The 21507-nt window shown below is 40.0% G+C and overlaps 1 protein-coding gene across 3 annotated transcripts in view; it reads left to right on the forward strand.

Annotated features, from left to right (window-relative positions):
• Nucleotides 1–15283: 15283 nt before the first annotated feature.
• FBXO8 (F-box protein 8) overlaps nucleotides 15284–21507 on the forward strand; it is a 34768-nt gene continuing 28544 nt past the window's right edge. For 2 of the 3 annotated variants that reach the window (XM_075197653.1, XM_075197646.1), the window contains exon 1: nucleotides 15287–15451. The gene's annotated coding sequence lies outside the window, so the exon portion shown is untranslated. Of the gene's footprint in view, nucleotides 15452–21507 lie in introns of all 3 variants that reach the window. The other variant, XM_075197660.1, reaches the window with a different exon arrangement.

A 21507-nucleotide genomic window follows, 5' to 3' on the forward strand; every position in this document is an offset into this window, starting at 1 on the left:
ATTAGAGATGGGCGGGCTCGGTTCCCCGAGAACCGAACCCACCCGAACTTTGCCTATCCAAGTACCGAGTCGAGCAGGCTCGGTACTCTCCCGCCCGCTCTGAATCCAAATCGAGGCCGAACGTCATCGTGACGTCGTCGGATCTCGGGGCTCGGTTCTCGCGATATTTGAAAATTATAAATATCTGCCTCCACAGCAATCCATCGCCATTTGACAGAGGGAGAGAGCAGGGTGTAGTCACAGGCTGATTAGAGCAGGGACAGAGAATACAATTCTGATTACAATTCTGATAACAATTGATAGAGAAGAGAGGAGGATAGAGGAGTCTTTTTTTTCCCAATATTTAGCACTCCCGAATGCTTTGGGGTGTCCCCCATTATTTTGCATTAATATTTCTGGCTGTCAAAAGTCTTATTTGTCAGCAGACTTAAAATATAATATTTAGCACTCCCAAGTGCTTTTGGGGTGTCCCCCATTATTTTGCATTAATATTTCTGGCTATCAAAATTCCTATTTGTCAGCAGACTTAAAATATAATATTTAGAACTCCCAAGTGCTTTTGGGATGTCCCCCATTCTTTTGCATTAATATTTCTGGCTGTCAAAAGTCATATTTGTCAGCAGTATCTAAAACAATTTGTAGCACTACAAGTTCTTTGGGCTCATAATGGATTCTAAGCAGTCCACATATGAGCAAAATCAGCAACCAGTTTCTGTCACCAATCCTGATTGCAGTGTTCCCAGTACGTCATCTGGGAAAGGCGATGTCAAACTACAAAGTCTTTTGAAATCAGTCAAAAAAACACACCCAAAAAAAATTTACCGTGTTGAAGCGCAAAAGAAGTGTAACTGAGGAAAAGTTAAGTGCCGATAAAAAGAAAATTGCCAACATGCCATTCTACACTCGCAGTGGCAAAGAGAGAATGAGGCCTTCACCTTTGTCTATTAGTGGCAGATCAAAAAATGTTACAGAGCCTACAAGTGGTGCAAAACTACTGTTACGCGTCAAAGCCGAGTTGCAAGATAACAGTAAGGCATTAGAGGATAATGTTTGCTCTGAATCACAAATGACACCAATCCCTGTGGAGAGTCCATCCAACAGTGGGATGTCTAATCGTGAGCATTCTGTTACTGTACCCATAAAGAGGGACCTTTTCAGCAGTTCTGCTGATGTCTGCCTGAACAGCCCGAGTGTAGCCGGTGATACACAAATTGAGGATGCCACTTTGGAAATAGAAGAGGATGAGGGGGAGATTTGTGGAGCTGACGAGGGCGCTAAAGAGGATGTTGATGAGGATGAGGTTGTTTGTGTCAGTCCTGCACCAGTGGCAGCAGTTCTGGCACGTGACAAGAAAAAGGCCATTGTCATGCCAGGCCATAAAACAAAAAAATCCACTTCTTATGTGTGGAATTATTTGTACCCCAATCTACACAACAACTGTATAGCCATTTGTAGTGTATGTCAAGCCACAGTCAGTCGAGGGAAGGACCTTAACCATCTTGGAACCTCGTCTATGTTACGCCATTTGGCGAGAGTTCATGGCAAAGTGTTGGGAAAAGCTGAAAGTTCTTCCAAAAAAATGACAAGCACTCCATCATCAGCTAGGACCCTCCGCTCACCGACATCCCGACGGCTACAAAATACACCCACCACACCATCCTCATCAATATGCTCAGTAGTGCTCGGAGTTAGCCCTGCATCCCAATTATTAAGGCTGGATGACTCCTGCACTATTATTGATTCCTCTGAACCAAGCGCTAGTCCCAGTGCTGCTGCTGGGGGTGAATCGTCAGCCCAGAGGAAGGCCAAGAAAAAGAGCAGTCCTACATTTCAACAATTAACTGTGAAACAATCATTTGCTAGGGGAAGCAAATATGACAGCAGTCACTCAGTCGCCAAGCGAATCACAGACGCCATGGCTGCCATGTTAGTGTTAGATCTGTGTCCAATATCCACAATAAACGCATTACAGAATTCCATCGCGACACCATTTTTCCCGTAAAGCTATTCCACAACTATACTAAAAAGTGTGTACAAATGTAGAGATTGCGCTGAAAAATGCCATTCTGCCCACTGTCCACTTAACCACAGATATGTGGACAAGTGGAAGTGGTCAAACCAAAGACTATATGACTGTGACAGCCCACTGGGTTGGTCATTCACCTTCACCAGCAGGAACAGCAGCAGCATGTACACTACTACGCAACATTTGTCACAGGCAGGCCACTCTTTGTATCACCGGCTTCACTAACAGGCATACAGCTGACAATTTGTTACGTAAACTAAGAGATGTGATTGATACATGGCTTATACCACTTGGACTCTCCCCAGGATATGTCATTTCTGATAACGCCAACAATATAGTGTGAGCATTACAGCTGGGTGATTTCCAGCACATTCCCTGTTTTGCTCACACCATCAACTTGGTGGTGCAGAGCTTCCTACAAAATAACCGTGAGGTGCAGGAGATGCTTTCGGTGGCCCGTAAGATTTCAGGCCATTTCAGGCATTCGGCCAAAGCACGTAAGAGATTGCAGCAGCTCCAAGAGCAGTTTAACTTGCCCTGCCACCAACTTAAGTAGGAGGTGGTCACTAGGTGGAATTCCACCCTGTACATTCTGCAGAGGATGGAGGATCAGCGCAAAGCCATCCAAGCGTATTGCACAAGCCATGACATTGGGAAAGGAGAGGGCATGTATTTCAGTCTTGCACAGTGGGGAATCCTTTCAGTGCTGTGCAAGGTGCTGAAACCATTTGAAGTTATTCCTTTAATTAGACTATTGGAAAAGCAGCTTGAGAAACTGAGGGAGGAGATGAAAGCAAGCAATTCCGCAAAGTATGTTGGCCTTGTCGATCAAGTACTTAATTCGCTTCACAATGATCCTCGAGTTATTAAGATCTTGCGCTCGGATCAGTACGTTTTGGGCACTGTGCTTGATCCAAGGTTTAAGACCTACATTGAGTCTTTGCTTCAAAATTAACCAGATGTGAACTTTTGCAAGGAGCTATTGCTCAGCAAGTTGTCCGCTGAACTGGGCCTTGGCTTGACGACGTGTCCTCTTTCAGTTTCTCAAGCAGCTGCTGCTCGTAAAAAATAGAATTTTCAAAAAAGAAGCAGGGAAGACGCAGGGGGCAGACCAGAACAGTTTAACATCTGGGCTGGTTTGAAGGATTTTTCAAAAAAATGTGTGACCTTGCCCATAACTCCATCTAATATGAGTATTAACATGGAAAGGATGGTGGAGGATTATTTTCATGAGGTAATCGATGTGGAAATGTCAGACAGTCCCTTTCCTTACTGGGAAGAAAAGCAGGCAATTTGGAAACCCATGTACAAACTTGCTTTGCAATACTTAAGCTGCCCACCCTCCAGTGTGTACTCTGAACGAGTGTTCAGCACAGCCGGGAACCTAGTCAGTGATCGCCATAGAAGGTTACTTCCCAAAAATGTGGAGAAAATGATGTTTATTAAAATGAACTACATCTTCCACGAGGAAGGCCTTCACCATCCAATACATCCAAGCACTGACTCTTCCCTAATGGCGGATTCAAGCGGCGATGAATTGATAGTCTGTGATGATGATGTACACACTGATGAGGGTGAGGATGAAGCTGAAGATGATGACGATAACATTTTTTTAAAACTTTCTATGTATGTGTAGGGTGCAATCTACCCCCAAAGAGGAAAGGGACTTGGGGCATTTCCATATCCGTACCGTCTTGAAAGGCTGCTGTTTGGGCAATTTCTCCTTAAGGGTAGGGTGTCATACACAGAGTGACCCCAAACTGTCTTTGTCTATTTCTCTTAATATTGTACAGTCTGTAATGGCTGAATTTTTTGGTATTTTATACAAGTGGAGGGGGGCCTAGAGAGACAGAAACCAAACTGGCTTTCTCCATTTCAATTAATATTGTACAGTCTATAACGGCTGAATTTTTTGGTATTTTATACAATTGGAGGGGGGCCTAGAGAGACAGAAACCAAACTGGCTTTCTCCATTTCATTTAATATTGTACAGTCTATAACGGCTGAATTTTTTTGTATTTTATACAAGTGGAGGGGGGCCTAGAGAGACAGAAACCAAACTGGCTTTCTCCATTTCAATTAATATTGTACAGTCTATAACGGCTGAATTTTTTTGTATTTTATACAACTGGAGGGGGGCCTAAAGAGACAGAAAGCAAACTGGCTTTCTCCATTTCAATTAATTTTGTACAGTCTATAACGGCTGAATTTTTTTGTAATTTCAACAACTGGAGGGGGGCCTAGAGAGACAGAAACCAAACTGCATTTGTCCATTTCTTTACATATCTAAGTATAAGTGTAGGGTGTAATATACATCCAAAGACGATGGCTACATTGCCAATATTCATAGATGGAGAGGAAGACAATCTGGTTTGTGTGTAAAATTAATGAAGGCCTACCAGGAATGATAATTTATTAGCTTTACAATTACATTACTTATCCAAGAAACAGGTGGAGCACTAAATTTGGTTATTTTAGGCCCAAAAACATTGATTTTTAATCAAAATAGCAAAACAAAACCAAAACACGCAATGACAGTTTGGCAAAACCAAAACACGACGGTAATCCAGATCCAAAACCAAAACACGGGGTCAGTGAGCATCTCTAGTTTAAATAAAAGACAGTATACTTTGCCCTTGCATAGACTACAAAGGACTAAATTTAACAGTCATCAAGAGAGAGTCAACATCTCATCCCCATTAAGGAGGGCGACAAATCTAAAGCCACTTTATAAGTACACCATTATGTTACTCACATTATGCAGTAACCCAGCATTATTCCATGGCCTTATTTGACTATTAAAAGGTGTCTAACTTGATGATATCCTCATTTACCCAAAGCATCTACATAGCCATTAAGATCACATCAGACAATTTCTATAGACATTTCTGGAGCATCAAATATTTGTAAAGAATTAAAAATGCCACTTCGAACAAAGAGAAATTCTGACGAAGGATTTAAATTGGAGTTCTGGATTGGTTCATTCTTATTGGCATTGAAGATCTCTAATTATTAGATTTGGAATTTATTATAGGAGATTCATAAGAAATGTCTCTAAAATTATAGCTCCAATCATATTCCCCACAGACACTTCCCTTTAGCTTTCGGTCTAGACTACAAATGCTCAAAGGGTTTCCTGAAGTTTTAAAGAGACATTTTCTTGGAGCTGTCCTCTTACAAGACACAGCTTTTCAAGTGAAATGTCAACCTTATGATGCCTTATACAGAAATGTTTCCCCTCCTGATCAAATTATGCAACAAGGAACACCTGGCTACTAAAATGTCTCCAGAGGAGTGAAGGTATTATCCTAATAACGATCCTATATGACAAAATGCAGAATCTTCCATGGACAAATGTACCATTTTCTCAACTCCCATTGCAGCTTTGATTCATACGGAATTATGGACCCAAATCTTGGAAGTTCCACCTGGCCCTAATGCGAGAATGTTTGTTCCACCAGAACGTCATTTCAAAGTACTCCAATGGGCTCACAATCCTAAATAGGCAAGTCAACCAGGGTTTAGGGTCAGACAAACTTCTGATGACACAATTTAAACAATGTAAAGAACATTGTAGTTACTTGCAACATTTGTGCTCATAGTAAAGCACCTTTATACTTGCCCTGTTGTCTTTTACAAACCATGGTCACACTCACGCAGTATATTTCATTGTAGAGCTCCCTCTGTGAAAGGCATCCCGTCAGCCTTCTCCAAGCAATCTCATCTGGTTCCCATTAAAAAAATGCCATTGTCTGTGGAGCTAGCTGAACTCTAAATGAAAGAATCTTTCACTTCCACAGAGTAAAAGAAGTTCCCAATGAGTCATTCAATTTTGGAAGGCATTTTGTCAAAGGCTGGGCATCTCATTTTGGTTACCTTCATCCTACCACCACAGATCATGATTTTCTTTGGACCTCAACAACAAATGAACAGCTCTGCTTCCAGTTTCTTAATATTGTCTTCAGTACCCTCAGACAGGAGTTTTGTGGACACTGTCCTTCTGTATACAAGGGCACCATCCTGACCTCTTTTACTTATCTTCTGAGTACTCGGGATTCCAGCCACTGACCTAACAATCCAGGAAATACACTTGGAATGGGCCCCTTGAAAACGAGGTTGCTAAAAAAAAAAAAAAGCCGTTCCAAACATTCTTTTCAGACAAGGGTGTGGCTCCTCACAAGAAAACTCAAATTAAAAGTTGCACCTGCTGAGCTGGGATCTAAAGACATTAGTCCCTGCAAGGTCCTATAGATTCTGCCACCACATATTATAGTCCTGTAACATGTCCATCTTTCAAAACCCATATAATGTTCAATGTGGCCCTCCACAAACTATACAATACATATTTATTTTACTTTTCTTTAACTTTCCTTTTGTTCTACTGGAAAATGGTCCAAAATTGTCAGATTATGAAGACAAGCATATCCTGGATCTCTAGGAGAAACTTCAGTATTTGGTTCCCTGGCAAGGCTACAGGCCAGATCCTGGGGTGATGCCTCACATCTTCATGCTCCCAGATTGACAGGAGTTTTTTTATCACAAAATGCCTACAAAGCCATCAAAATAGGTCATAAATAGGTTGCCCATGAAGGAAGAGAGTGGAACAATGTCTAACTTACCTGACCTGGGCTACAGGCATGTGTGGGCCTTCATGTTCACACAGCTATTTCATCTTTACTAGTTCTGCAATTGGGTTTTTGGATATACATGTCATCAAGTACTGATATCACCATGCGTTGCTCTTATAGGTTTTTTTGTTCTTGTCACAGGATTATGACATCTCATTAGTGCCTACACCTGCATTTTTCCTATGAAAGCATGTATTGTCAGCACTCCTTGCTCTAGCAAGTATTATGATTTAGCATTTTCCTACGGTTAGTCATGCTGTTAATGAAGTTTGGCTTACTTAACCACCCTGTTTTTCTCCAACCTGGCTAGTGGTCTCACCTAGTCTGCTTGTCACATGTGACTTATTCACATGGCCTAAGCACTGGGCAATCAAATCCATCCAGTTTGGTCACTCCAAATCTGGTGCGCAACGTTCAAAACAATTCCCAGATCTAGCTGTATGATGCCAGCTTAAATATGTTCTAAGCTCAAACAAGTTGGATATATAAACTTTATTTCATACAGAGGGGAATTTAACTCTAGTCTTCCTGCATACGTTTTACATGTGTTTAACGTCAGTAGCTTGTGCTCTTGGATAACCCTGTTCCTTCCACTATCTTATTCTGTCTTTGGTTTTGTCTAAGTCTTCGGTTTCCACATTACTTCCATTCACGTATTCATATCCTGAACACTGTCCCTGTCACCCTACCTTCACTAACATAATTATTCAGTGTACATTCACCTTCTGAAATAATTAGTGCTACTGTGAACATTCTGATCTAATTGTTCTATTGCTACCCAATTCAAAATTGAGTAAACACAAACAAGCAAGATAATATTAATAAAAACAAAAAGGTGCTTTTACAAATGTCAAACACGCCTTAAAAATGAAACACTCAATTCTCAATATACATGTTATCTATTTAGACATGTTAAAATGATAAATGAGTATCTTAAATTAACTGTTATGACAAGCCTCACCTTGGCATGCATGGCGTGAAAGTGTGAAAGGATTAACCCAACAAAGCCACCTGACTAAAATACTCAAAATGATATCTCATGCTCACTACTAACTAACATAACTACTATAATTTAGTTTAAGAGCTAATGCTCTTAGGAAGTTACTGCTCTCTGACTTATCCCAAAATACAATCTCAACCTAATTGAAGCAGTTATTGTAAACCAGTGTCACTTTTGGGAACATAACAGAGATACTATATTACACCTACAGTATATTATATTACATATAATAAACAAGTTATGGGTTTTTACACATATGTATAGGAAACACCATTATGCAATATGGATTCCTTAGGAAAATAGTTTGGTATCTATAGATGAGGCAGATCATCTGACTGGTACTACTAGTTACAAATATGGGGTCTTCTTAAATATAGATTATGAAGAGTGTTGTTTTGCAGTGTATTCTTTACAGTAAATAACAGAAGGCTGTGGAGGAACCACAACTATTGTAGGCACAGAATCTGTGCGATCATAAACCATAGGTGATCCAAGCATCTCTGCATAAACAATTTCAACTAGGTGACAGTTCAGCATCCATTATCCCCTGTATTCTTGCACACAGTGGGCCTGAGTCATTAAGGAAAGTAAGGCAAAAAAGGGAGTAAATGTTCTCCGGAACAAACCATGTTACAATGCAAGGGGTGCAAATTAGTTTATTATTTTGCACATAAGTTAAATACTGGCTGTTTTGTCATCTAGCACACAGATACTTGATAGCTTTATATTTACACTGAAATTTAAAATTAATCTAGGACACGCCCTATCTCAAATATAAACCTGTCTCCACATTTTAAATCCCCCCCCCCCTTTCAATGCAACATGGTTTTGCCCAAGTGAAAAGTTACTCCTTTTTTATGCTTAATAACTCAGGGCCAGTGAGTTCACAAGTTAAAATAAGTAATATCTGGGCAGGGATTAGGACTGCATTATTATATTGTTTTCCTACCCTCTGATTATGTCATAATCACTAACCTAAATCAGATTTGCTGTCTCACCTGATTGGGAGCTGTATTTATGAGTTCTCTGGGTGGTTGAGACCTATATAAAACAAAGTTCATACATCCAATATGTTTATGTATTTGTTAATAAACCTATCTTGTTACACAGTAAGGTTGAAAAAACACACAGGTCCATTGAGTACCACCTTTTATAAATTATAATTGCATTGACTGTTATTAGGGATTTTTTATTAATAAGTAAATGTGTTTCCAAAAGAAAAATAATTCTGGGATAAATTTACAGATTTCCCATCAGTTACTTTTAATCCAGGCCTAAATCCAACCTGTAATTGTAGCTCAAGTTCTAAACTAACATCAATTATTTTGATTCCCTAAATTCTAGGAATTCCATATACTTTGTAAAATGTAAGTTCCTTATTAGTAAATACTATTTTCTATATATAAAATAAGCTTATCTTAGATTATGTGATAATAGATCCACAGTCAAAACAGTATATACAGTGCAATGCTAGTAACTGAAGGATCCAAAAAACACAGACCTTCACACCGTGCATCAACAGTTTCGAGAAAGAATGGAACGCTATTCTAGACACCTGCTCACAAAAACTGATAGAACTTATCATAAAGGACAGGCAGGCATCTCTGGAAAAGATAGAAGATGAAATAAACAGAATACATGAAGATTTAAAACCTCTAGAAAACCTAGAAGACTTCAAACAACTGGAAAGAATAACCCAAAACAAACTCAACAAGATAGAGGACAACATCATAGTCACAAAACAGAAGAAATTCTACAGGGACTATAAAGACTACGAAAACAACAAAGCCCATGAAAGAACACTATATTACCATATCCAAAACACCAGAAGAGACCACACAAGGATACAGCTACCCACTACAACACCCCGCCCACTTCTTCGCTCACCCATAAGAACAGCACAGCAGAGAAGACCACCACTCATCGCAAAAAGACGAAGATACGACAATCAAAACAGAATATACAAACCGCCAAAAGCAAGGAACTTCTCATACGGAGACCAACATCAACACATAGCAAGATTCCAATTCTCAGAAAGAAAGAAAACCCACAAAAACTCCATCTACTCCTAAAAAGAAAGAATAATGAATACAATCAACGATATGAACATCACCATTCACACAAGCCCAAACCAAGAAGCAGAAGTAGAAGAAACACTGGAGCATTTTTTAGAATTTCTCCAGAAACAGCCAGACCCACCGGATCAACCACGAAGGAGAAAATCAGAGAACCCGCCAGGCCTGAAAAGAAAAACCATAATATCAGACTCAAACGAGGAACAAGAGGTGGAATACTTGCAAAGAGAAGAGCCAAGAAACGCACACAAAAAGAAGAAATAAGACCAGAAGGCATCTTCAACCTCAGCGACCTCACCCTGACCTACCACATGACCACACTACTCAACAATGGTTTAAAATTCACTCCCAAAAACCAACTGGCCAAATTTGACACCTACATAGACCTCCATAAATTCAAGAGGAAACTTTGCCTGAGAAAATTCTTCAGGAAATCCGACGGAGAAAAAGAGGAAAGAAATGACACCACCAATGAAGATTCCACATACGTCCACACAAACCTCAACACCAAGTCCAACTTCTTCCCGCAACACATAAAAGGCGCATTCATAAAGACATTCGAAAAGTTAGTAGAAAAAGACCTTGAACAACTAAAGGACAAAAAGGTAAAATCAAATAACCTCTCTCCACAGGAGAAACAAGCCCTCAGAGAACTGAAGAGAAACAAAGACATTGTACTGAAACCAGCCGACAAAGGAGGAGGGATAGTCATCCTGAACAAAACAGACTATCTAGAAGAAGCAAAAAGGCTCCTGAGTGACGAAACCACATACAACCTACTGAACTGCGATCCCACAGGCAAATACCAGAAAGAGCTCCAAAGACTGCTGAACAGGGGTTTGAAGGAAGGAATACTGAACAAAAATGAGCACGCCTACATCTCCAAACCACATCCAAGCCAAGGATCCCAGTGTTCTACTACTTGCCAAAAATCCACAAAAATACTGAAAAACCACCAGGAAGACCGATTGTATCTAGGATTGAATCACTACCCAGCAATCTTTCTGAATACATAGACCAATTCCTGCAACCCTTAGTCAGCACGCAAAAAAGCCACCGAAAAGATACAACGCAGATCCTGAAGATCCTGAACGAAATTGAATGGAAAGAAAACTACATCCTGGCTACCTGTGATGTGACCCCCCCCCCTCTACACCAACATCATCCACAAGAAAGGGTGCGACCACAGCGAACACTACCTAAAAAAGAACCCTAGCATACCAAAGCAAACAGAGTTCATCATAGAAGCCATATCGTTCATCCTAAACCACAACTACTTCTGATTCGAAGGAAGCTACTACAAACAGACAACAGGCACAGCAATGGAGACAAATTTCGCACCCAGTTATGCAAACCTCTACATGGCAAAATGGGAAGATGACAACATTTGGAACAAAAAACCTCACCACAACAACATAGTGACATGGAACAGATACATCGATGACATCTTCTTTATATGGAAAGGAAGTAATGAAGACCTTACCTCCTACTTGCACCACATCAACACCAACAACTTGAACCTGAAGTTCACCTCCAACACAAGTAAACAACAAGTAGAATTCCTGGACCTGACTGTCTACGTCGAAAACAACAATATCCACACCAAAACCTACATGAAACCAGTTGACTGCAATAACTACATTCCAGCAAACAGCAACCACCACAAAACATGGCTCAAAAACATCCCAGTAGGACAGTTTAAAAGAATTAGAAGAAACTGTTCCTCCATGAACACATTCAAAGAACAGGCAAAAGCTTTAAACAAGAAATTTGAAGAAAAAAAATATGACCCTGAACACCTCAATAGAGAATTGGAAAATACAGAAAAACTTGAAAAGAGAAAACTTTCTCTCCTACAAACTCAAAGAAAGAGGAAAGAAAGAAAAAAGCACATCCCTCTTCATCACAAACTACCACAGCCACCACAGAAGACTCGAAAGTATCCTAAGAAAACACTGGCACATCTTACTCCAGGACGATCAAATAAAAGAATATATACCACCCAAACCACGAATAGTGTACAGAAAAGCAAGGAACCTGAAAAACATGCTAACGACTAGCTTTATCCCAAAAGACGAAAAGAAGAACAAAGATACCTGGATAAATGAAGGAAAGAAGGGCTTTTACCACTGCAACCGATGCATGGCCTGTAGAACAACGAAACACAGCTCAACCCACCATCAATTTCAGCTCCAACTCAAACGGAAGCACACACAAAATAGAAGAAAAAATGACATGTGACGCCACAGGAATTATCTATGTACTTGAATGCCCCTGCGGACTACAATACATAGGAAGAACAATCAGAGATCTAAAGACCAGAATCCCAGAACACATAAGGAACATAAAAAGAGGAGTACAGAACCCCAGCGTCTCGGAACACTTCAGGACAAACCATAACCAAGACCTCACAGGACTAAGATTCACAGACATCAAACAAGTCCCGAAACCATGGAGAGGAGGTGACTTCTTCAAACTTATCTCAAAGGAAGAAGCAAAATGGATCCACAAGATGGGAACCCTAACCTCGAAAGGACTCAACACACACTTTGAACTAGGAATCTTCCTTTAAGTATAAACCCCCACCCCATAAACCCCCACCCCTACCCCCACAGACCCATAACAGCAATTCCCATCTCACCTACGACGAAGAATCGGCCCAGAGACTCCCAACCCTGCCATTAAATTAGGCTCCCATAACACTGATACTGGAAAAGTGTGGTAACAAATGCACCTCTATATGAAACGAAGTTCATACATCCAACCTGTTTAAATATTTGTGCATAAACCCAACCTGTTACATAGAAAAAAAGACACCGGTCAATTAAGTTCAAACTTATATACATAATAAATACATTGGGGTCAATTCAATTCCCTGCGGAGTGCCTCTGGAACGGTCACGTGGGCACTCTGCGGATTTTGCTTCACACCCTATAGAGGTGCTCAGGAAAATCTGCAATGTTGGGGTACCATAGTACCTGTCAATGTGCGCAGCCAAACATTGTGATGATGTTCGGCAACACATCACACAATTGAATTATCCCCCTTTACTGTTGTGGAGAAGATACATTTTCAGGGATTCTTTATTAATAAATGGATGTTTTTCCAGGATAAAAATAACTTTGGTATGCAATAACAGATTTCCCCTCATGTTTTGCTAATGACTATGGGAGCCGACACATATGACCTGTGCCTTAAGCTATTAGTTTACTGGTCTCTCCTACCCTTCAATTACCATTGATGTACACTATATGGACAAAAGTATACAGACACTTGTCCATTACACCAACAGGGTACAATTGTAATGACATTGTATTCAAATACATATACTTTAATATGGAGTTGGTCCCCCTTTTGCAGCGATAACAGCTTCTACTCTTCTTGGAAGGCTTTCCTTAAGATGTTGGAGTGTTTCGGTGGGAATTTGTGCCCATTCATTCTTTAGAGCATTTATGAGGTCAGGTACTGATATTGAACGAGAAGGCCTGGCTTGCAATCCCCGTTCCAGTTCATCCCAAAGGTATTCGATGGGGTTGAGGTCAGGGCTCTGTGTGGGCCAGTCAACTTCTTCTACACCAAACTCATCAAACCATGTCTTTGTAGTCCTTGTTTTGTGCCCTGGGGCACAGTCATATTGGAATAGAAAAAAGCCTTCCCCAAACTGTTGCCACCAAGTTGGAAGCATCACATTGTTCAAAATGACTTGGTATGCTGAAGCATTAAGATTGCCCTTCACTGGAGATAAGGAGCCTAGCCCAAACCCTGAAAAACAGCCCCATATCATTATCCCTCCTACACCAAACTTCACAGTTGGCATAATGCAGACAGGCAGATAACATTCTCCCGGTCAAACCCAGGCTCGCCCATCTGACTACTAAACAGAGAAGCGTGATTCATCACTCCACAGAACACGTTTCCACTGCTTCACTACTCCATCTGATGCTTGGCATTGGTCTTGGTGATGTGAGACTTGCATGCAGCTGCTCGGCCATGGAAACCCATTCCATTTAGCTCCCGCCTTACAGTTTTTTTACTTACATTAATGCCAGTGGAAGTTCGGAATTCTTCAGCTATGGAATCAGCAGAGCATTGGAGACTTTTACACACCATTCGCCTTAGCAGTCATTGACCCTGCTCTGTGATTTTACATGGTATTCCACTTTGTGACTGTTTTTCCTAAATGCTTCCACTTTCTAATAATATTACTTACAGTTGACCGAGGAATATCCAGCAGGGATGAAATTTCACGAACCGTCTTATTGCAAAGGTGGCATCCTATCACAGTACCACGCTTAAGGTATCACAAATATTTGCAAATGGAGACTGCATGGTTAGGTGCTTGATATTATGTACCTCTGGCAACGGGTCTGATTGAAACACCTCAATTCAATAACTAACTGGTGTTGGCAAGTAGTTTTGTCCATATAGGGGGAAAGTCAATTCCGCCCGTATTTAAAACTATTACCATTATTACAGTAGTTTTAACCCGGCTTTCTGCTCACAGCTCAGGGAGCAAAAAGCCTACGTTGAAACTACCTTAATAACGATAATGAAGCGCATTATTACTGTAATCATTATCATTTATTTAGCGCCACTAATTCCGCAGCGCTGTAGAGAACTCATTCACATCAGTCCCTGCCCCATTGGAGCTTATATTCCCTAACACACACACAGAGTGGGACATATAGAGAGGGAGAGACTAGGGTCAATTTTGATAGCAGCCAATTAACCTACCAGTATGTTTTTGGAGTGTGGGAGGAAACCAGAGCACCTGGAGGAAACCCACGCAAACACAGGGAGAACATACAAACTCCACACAGATAAGGCCATGGTTGGGAATCGAACTCATGACCCCAGCACTGTGAGGCAGAAGTGCTAACCACTAGGCCACTGTGCTGCCCATAATAACTGTAATAATGCACAGGTTGCGTTACTTTTACCTGTAACGTGGCCAAATGAATTCCCCCCATAGTGTATGTTGCCTGAACCATAGCAGTGCAGCACCCATACAACACTTGCCGACAAATCATTGTTTGCAAATGTAGCTCCCCTATGAGTGAAAGGGGAACCCATCAGCCTCTGCTTGCTGCCGCATTTATATACCAGTCTAGTCAGTAATTATTGGTTTATTAGTGGAAAGACCAATAGACATGACCCTCTCTACACAGTTCGTACACCGTGGTGTTACAATATAGTCTGATGTTATGGTGGGTGACATCTAGTAACGGATACGTGTAAGTTTTAAATAAGTATTTTTGGAGGGGAGTTTAGTATTGAAAGTGTATGGAGAAGGAAGAGAATGGTGTTACAAAACAACAGGTGTAATGATATGTGTACATCATATCCTTGCGAATGGTGGACACTTCCTGCCACAGCAATGTGTCCTGTCACACAGCGCAGAGCTGGAAGAACCAGCATGCACACAGGCGGAGTCCTGATAACACGAGAACTAGCTGGAGCTGTTAATATCCCAGTGTTACCGCAGCAACACAGAGAGAGGCTTCCGGCAGCCTGACACCAGCGGCGACCAATGCGAAGCGGACTTGGGAAAGTGAACACTTTTGACCCAAACAGCTTCTCGTAGCCGGCTGACATCACAGTCACGTGACTTGATGTAAAGAAGAGGAAAAAAAAAAAAAAGGAGCCAGTGGGAGCTGAGGGAGCTGACAGTGGAGGAGAGAGAAAGTGGAGAGCGAGAGGGGGATCTACTGATGGGATCGGTGTAAGTCTCCATCTGGTTACATGTCAGTGTGTGTTATCACTGTTACACCTATGTGACATGTCTGTACTGTGTCTCTGGTGCCCAGGGCTGTATGGTTGTAAACATGGATCAGGTGAACCTTACCCTGGCCATTAGTCACACTAGTGCTGTGTATATGGAGGCAGTATTGTCAGTGTGTGCTGGACGTCAGGGGGTACAGCTTACCGCCAGGAGACCTCTGTAATGTGGGGATAATAAATAGCCCGTGATTGTGGAAAGTTATCATACACTATATCCAGAGTAGCTACATCTATCTCTTATCACTTGGCTGCATTCTCCCACACTGAGCCACAGTTCTATTACCTGGTTATATTGCCTTGTATTTAGTAATGGGCATTTTTATATATATATATATATATATATATATATATATATATATATATATATATATATATACACACACTAATAACAATATTTACATGGCATGCTTAGCATTTTGATTTTAATATTTTTTATTTTAAATTGTTAGGGATGCATTCACTTTTCTCATGTTTTTATTGTCACTATTGAATGTTTTTGTTTGTTTATTTTATAATCAACTGATATAGAAAAATTGTGTTATGCTAATTATGTAGTCTGCTGTCCATATCGTTATGTCCGAACGATAATCAGATCATTAAAAGCCAAACTGCACTAGATTCCTAGAGGAGCATAAGAGATCTTTATTGAAATATGGTATTTTGCTTTATGTTCTTGAACATATGTAAATCATAAACATTCATGTATGGTGCCTATAGCACATACATAACTATTGTGGCTGTAACTGTTGGCTATTGAATTGTATTGGGAGTTATAGGTTCAATTCCAACCCTATCAGTTTAAGATTTGCATGTTTTCAGCTGTGTTTAAATGGGTTTCCTCCTACACTCCAAAGACAAACTGGTTGGTCAATTGGCTTCTGACAAAATTAACTTGGCGTGTCTTTGTGATAGGGAATATAGATTGTAAGCTCCACTAGGGCAGGGACTGATGTCATTGACAACATCATTGTAATCAAAACAAAATGTTAGTCTGGCTTATAAAAGTAGTTATGGTTTATATTTATTTGGATATACCCTTTAGGTAAATTATGAAAAAGAGGAAACAATTGCCTCTTAATTTATCAATTGTATATTATTTTGGCAGACTTAATTATAAAATATGTGGGGGTGCCTATCCAGACACAAAGTATATAAGTAAAGAAAAAAAGAAGAAATAGACAATCCACCCGTAAAAAGTGACATTTCATGATTTATTAAATAGTTGAAAAATGTATATACTATAAAATACACCCACAGAGCTCCGCATAAAACATTAAAAAAGAAGACATCTGTCAATCATGGTGATAGCAGTACTTGAGCTGACCAAATTTGAGTAACATTATTGTCCTTTTTAGAAAATGACCATTTTAGTGTGCGTATGTACAGTGTTTTCCCCAGAACATTTTGCCTGCATGGTGGCATTAAGAATTAGCTGGGTGGGGGCAGTTGTAATACTTTTTATTAATACTGGATAATGTTAGTGGTTATTGCCCACGCCCGCCAGGACTAGTCAGACTGATGGTCAGTGGTGTAACACACACTGCTGGCTGTAGTGCTCACATAGTGCCTGTTATAGTAGGAGAAACAATGGTTTATTCTATTATAATAATACTCTGTTGGGCTCCAAGAGCCGGGTGGCAAGTAAAAACAGCCGGATGGGGTACCTGGGAAATAGGTGCTGGGGAGAACACTGATGTATCCCACATTTTAGGATGCATTTATATACTTAGATTTATTGTTATTAAGATGTAAAATGGGTAATGTGTGATTTGTGGACTGTTGCTTAGAAAGCATCCATTACAAAGCAAACATTAAATACCAGTTAATTATATGCTTAAAAACTACACAAGTATTTTTTTTAATGTTTATGCTGAGCGCTGAGATCATTTAAATTTTTCAATTTCTTTTTAATTTTTCTTTAAATGCATTGATTATAATTTAGAGTGCTATGAAGCCATTTCTTCTTGTTCCTAATTTTATTAATTTACTTTAAAAGGCTAACGCACCCTAAGAAACGTATATTTAAAACCTTAAACCTTGAGGGTCATTTATTTAAAGGAATTGCTTAGCTAACCGGTATCATTGGTTAGCCACACAGTCTATTATATTGCATGAAATGTTTCTTTCTCTTTATGACAAACCATTAGAACTGCTGGTGAAAGGGTATTTGGGACATGCTTCTTGTCATTTTCCCAATACCAGTAGGCTCTTAAACCAAGGACAAAATTTGGTCACAGGGATGTATTTTCTAGTTACCATGGTGACCCGGCAGATGGATTTTTTTTGGTTTTGTTTTTAGCCCTGGTTTAAAACCTATTCTACAGGGGACACCCAGCCATCCAGCACACTCTCTCTGACTGCTGGGGTGTAGACACTGGTGAGCGCTGCCCTCTGCTTACCTGTGAGACTGTTAGTTGCACACAGTACTGCGGAGCTCTTAGTCTCACAGGATCCTCGTTATTTTGGCTCTGGCTCCTAACTTCAGAAAAAAATGGTTTTAAAACATCAGGGCAGAAGGCTATTGGCTTAAATATGTGAAACAACAGTGCTGTGGGGGGAAATGATGGGCAAAGGTCTGTATACTGCTTTCTCTGTAGTTCAAAGTTTTTGTTTTATTTTTGTAACACTGTAAAAGAGTGTATCCAGCCAATTACAAATTCCATAATTATTTTCCAAAAACCTTTATTCTAGTAACAAATAGTTAAAATCTTGAACTATCCACTTTAGCTGTTTTCCTCAGCAGGCATTAGGGAACAAATATGTTGTGTAATCCAGAAGATAATTTATACCAACATTCCATTCATAATTCACATTTTAAAATTTTGTAGGCATAGACAACTTGAAACCTAACCTACTTTCAGCATTTTTAAATATAGGCAATTCTCTAGGACCACACCTTCAGTTTTATAATGCAGACACTAGGTTTGTTAGCTGTGAACTTGTTTTGCAACGTTTGGAGAAGGTAAAACTATAAATGGATTCTGTAGCTGTTTATTTGGAGGTCTGAAGTGGGATTATTTTTACAATATTATTCCTGCTGCCATTGCAATACACTGCCACGTATTATTAATTGAGTTGTGGCTTGTTCATGCATTGAGATGGGCAGTAAAGGTATATACATAGCCTTCAAACAGGTAACACCATTGTCCTAAAAGCTGTAGCATCTAAAGCCATAATCTTAAATGGGCTTCCTCTTTTGGACAATTTAGGGATCAATTTATTAAGCTGTGAGTTTGGCAAAGTGGAGATGTTGCCTATAGCAACCCATCAGATTCCAGATGTCATTTTTTAGAATTTACTAAATAAATGATAACTAGAATCTGGTTGCTATAGGCAACATCTCCACTTTTTCAAACCCACAGCTTAATAAATTGAATCCTTAGAGTTTATTGTTTTGTACTTTGCACTCCCATCAAATTTCACTGAATAGATTGTTTTGTTTGTCTAGTTACCTCCTGTGTTTTATCATTTCCTTTGTAAGGCCTCTGTATTGATAAAGCAGAATGGGTGATTTCCTTTGCCCTTTGATATGACACTACTCATTGGTGTCCATCGCATATAATTTCATTCACAGCAGTTTTCTTCATATCCAAGGTGGGGGGGGGACTACAAAGAAAATTCAGATAGAAAGTGACTAAAGCAATACAGTAATAGTTGCAGTAAAGTATATACAAACCAATAAGGCTGCATGACATTACAAGACCATATTAAAGCTAGTCTTTCTGTAGGACACTGCTTGTTATATTTTCTAAATTATACGTGGGGGAAACAAGCATTGTTGAGCCATTTCAGAGTCCCCATCATAAGATTTACATGCTGTCCCACACTTGGCATTGCTGGCACTCTCTCCAGTCTAGACATCAAACCCACAGGAAAAATTTCAGGTGTCCTCCTGGCACTGGATGGCTTCGTAGACACATGGCATTAGCAGTCTTATGGAAATTGCTGTCCCCGTGCATCACAGTAGTTCCCTGTGTATTGATGACATCAAAGTCTGTTATTTCATGTTACCACACGCTGTATCAAAAATCGATCCTTCTTTTTTTTAACTTAAAGTAAACATACAATTAAAGAGCATAAAGTGCCTTAATGCTCGTATTTGGGGAGAGTGTTGTCACATTTAAACCATTAATGTTTCCAATTTTGCTGCCCCATCCAAAATGTGTTTTTAATAATACATGACTATGCTTTCAATGGGTTTACCCGTTTGCTAATGAGATAGCTCAGTCCCAACACCACAACAGCCACTTGCTTACTGTATGGAGAACAATGCAGAAGATTGCTCCTCACTTTTTTTTCTCTTGCCTTAGGGAAGTACTACTACTTTTGCCTAGACTCTTAACCTGATCACAAAGTTAAGTAACACATATACAGAGATATCTAAAACTACAAAGATAACATTACACATGCATATGTAACTCCTTACTTTATAAGTAAACCCTTCTCATCCCCCCAAAATTACTGTGAGTTTGGTAAGCATTGGCCAAATATTAAAGCAAAAATAACACCTTCCTTTTTTTTGTTGCTGTCAGGTTATTCCCATTGGCTTTTTTTTTTTTTTTTTTTTAACATGGCTGAAAGTTTCTTCCATTGAAATTTTCATTTATTCATACCCCCCAATTGTTCCGATTTAGGCAGGACAGTTCTGATTTGTGGGCTCTGTCTCACCATCCTGATAGGTGACACCTTTGTCTGCAGGTGGGAAATTAGGGAGGTACTCTCTGTTCACTGCTCAGCGGTGAACGAGCGTGCATTGCAATAAGAGGTGTTTGGAGGGGAAGAGAGTACGGGGCAGTCTTGCGCATCAAAAACCATGACGTGCCCCCATAGTGACGTGGCCATGCCCCTGTCTCTATGCTGAATTCCCATATATTGGAAGGTATGTTTCTATACTGCATGCAAGTAACTTCCCCCTGCTTTATTGGTTGGTCTGTACTCTACCTGTTTACAGACTGGTGAGAATTAGGAGGTGGTTGCTAAGTAATAACGTACAAATGCTATATGCTAGCCAAAATAAATATATATATATATTAATCTTAACAACAAATATTGTTTAAAAAATATTGCTTTAATAAAAAAACAGGAAACATGCAATAATAACAATGACATCATTATCTGGAGTAGTTGGACCCCTTACTAGGTATGGGTGGTAAATAGATCAGACAACACTACTAACTGTAGCCGGGTCTAATGGTCCTTTGTTCATCCATCCACATCCCCATAGGGTAGAAAGTCCTTGCCTATAATCAACCGATGCATCTCTAGACCAGTGCTTATTCTTTATCAAGGTGGACATGGCGCCTTGTGCACAATGTTAAGTGAAAAAAAAAAAAGATAACTGGGTTCTTCCATGACCTTGTTCTCCCGGAAGAGATTGTACTAACAGCACTATCTTTATGTGCTGTGCTATGCTATATTTAAAGTCAGCCTCCTCCAGCCCTCATGTTGGGAAAGCTACATTGGGCCTGATTCATTAAGGAGAGTAAAGCAAAAAAAAAAAGAGTAAATTTGCAGCTTGACAAAACTATGTTGCATTGGAGGGCAGATTTATAGTTTGGGTAGGACATGTCCTAGATCAACTTTAAAATTCAGTGTACAAATAAAGCTATCAAGTATTTGTGTGCTACATGAAAAAAGCCAGTATTTATCATCATCATCATTTATTTATATAGCGCTACTGATTCCGCAGCGCTGTACAGAGAACCCACCCACATCAGTCCCTGCCCCATTGGAGCTTACAGTCTAAATTCCCTAACATACACACACACACAGACAAAGAAAGAGAGCCTCTAGGGTAAATTTTTTGATAGCAGCCAATTAACCTACCAGTAAGTTTTTGGAGTGTGGGAGGAAACCGGAGCACCCGGAGGAAACCCACGCAAATACGGGGAGAACATACAAACTCCACACAGATAAGGCCTTGGTCGGGAATTGAACTCATGACCCCAGCGCTGTGAGGCAGAAGTGCTAACCACTTCGCCACCGTGCTGCCCGGGA

This window comes from Mixophyes fleayi, chromosome 1, assembly GCF_038048845.1.
Source record: "Mixophyes fleayi isolate aMixFle1 chromosome 1, aMixFle1.hap1, whole genome shotgun sequence".
NCBI lineage: Eukaryota > Metazoa > Chordata > Amphibia > Anura > Limnodynastidae > Mixophyes > Mixophyes fleayi.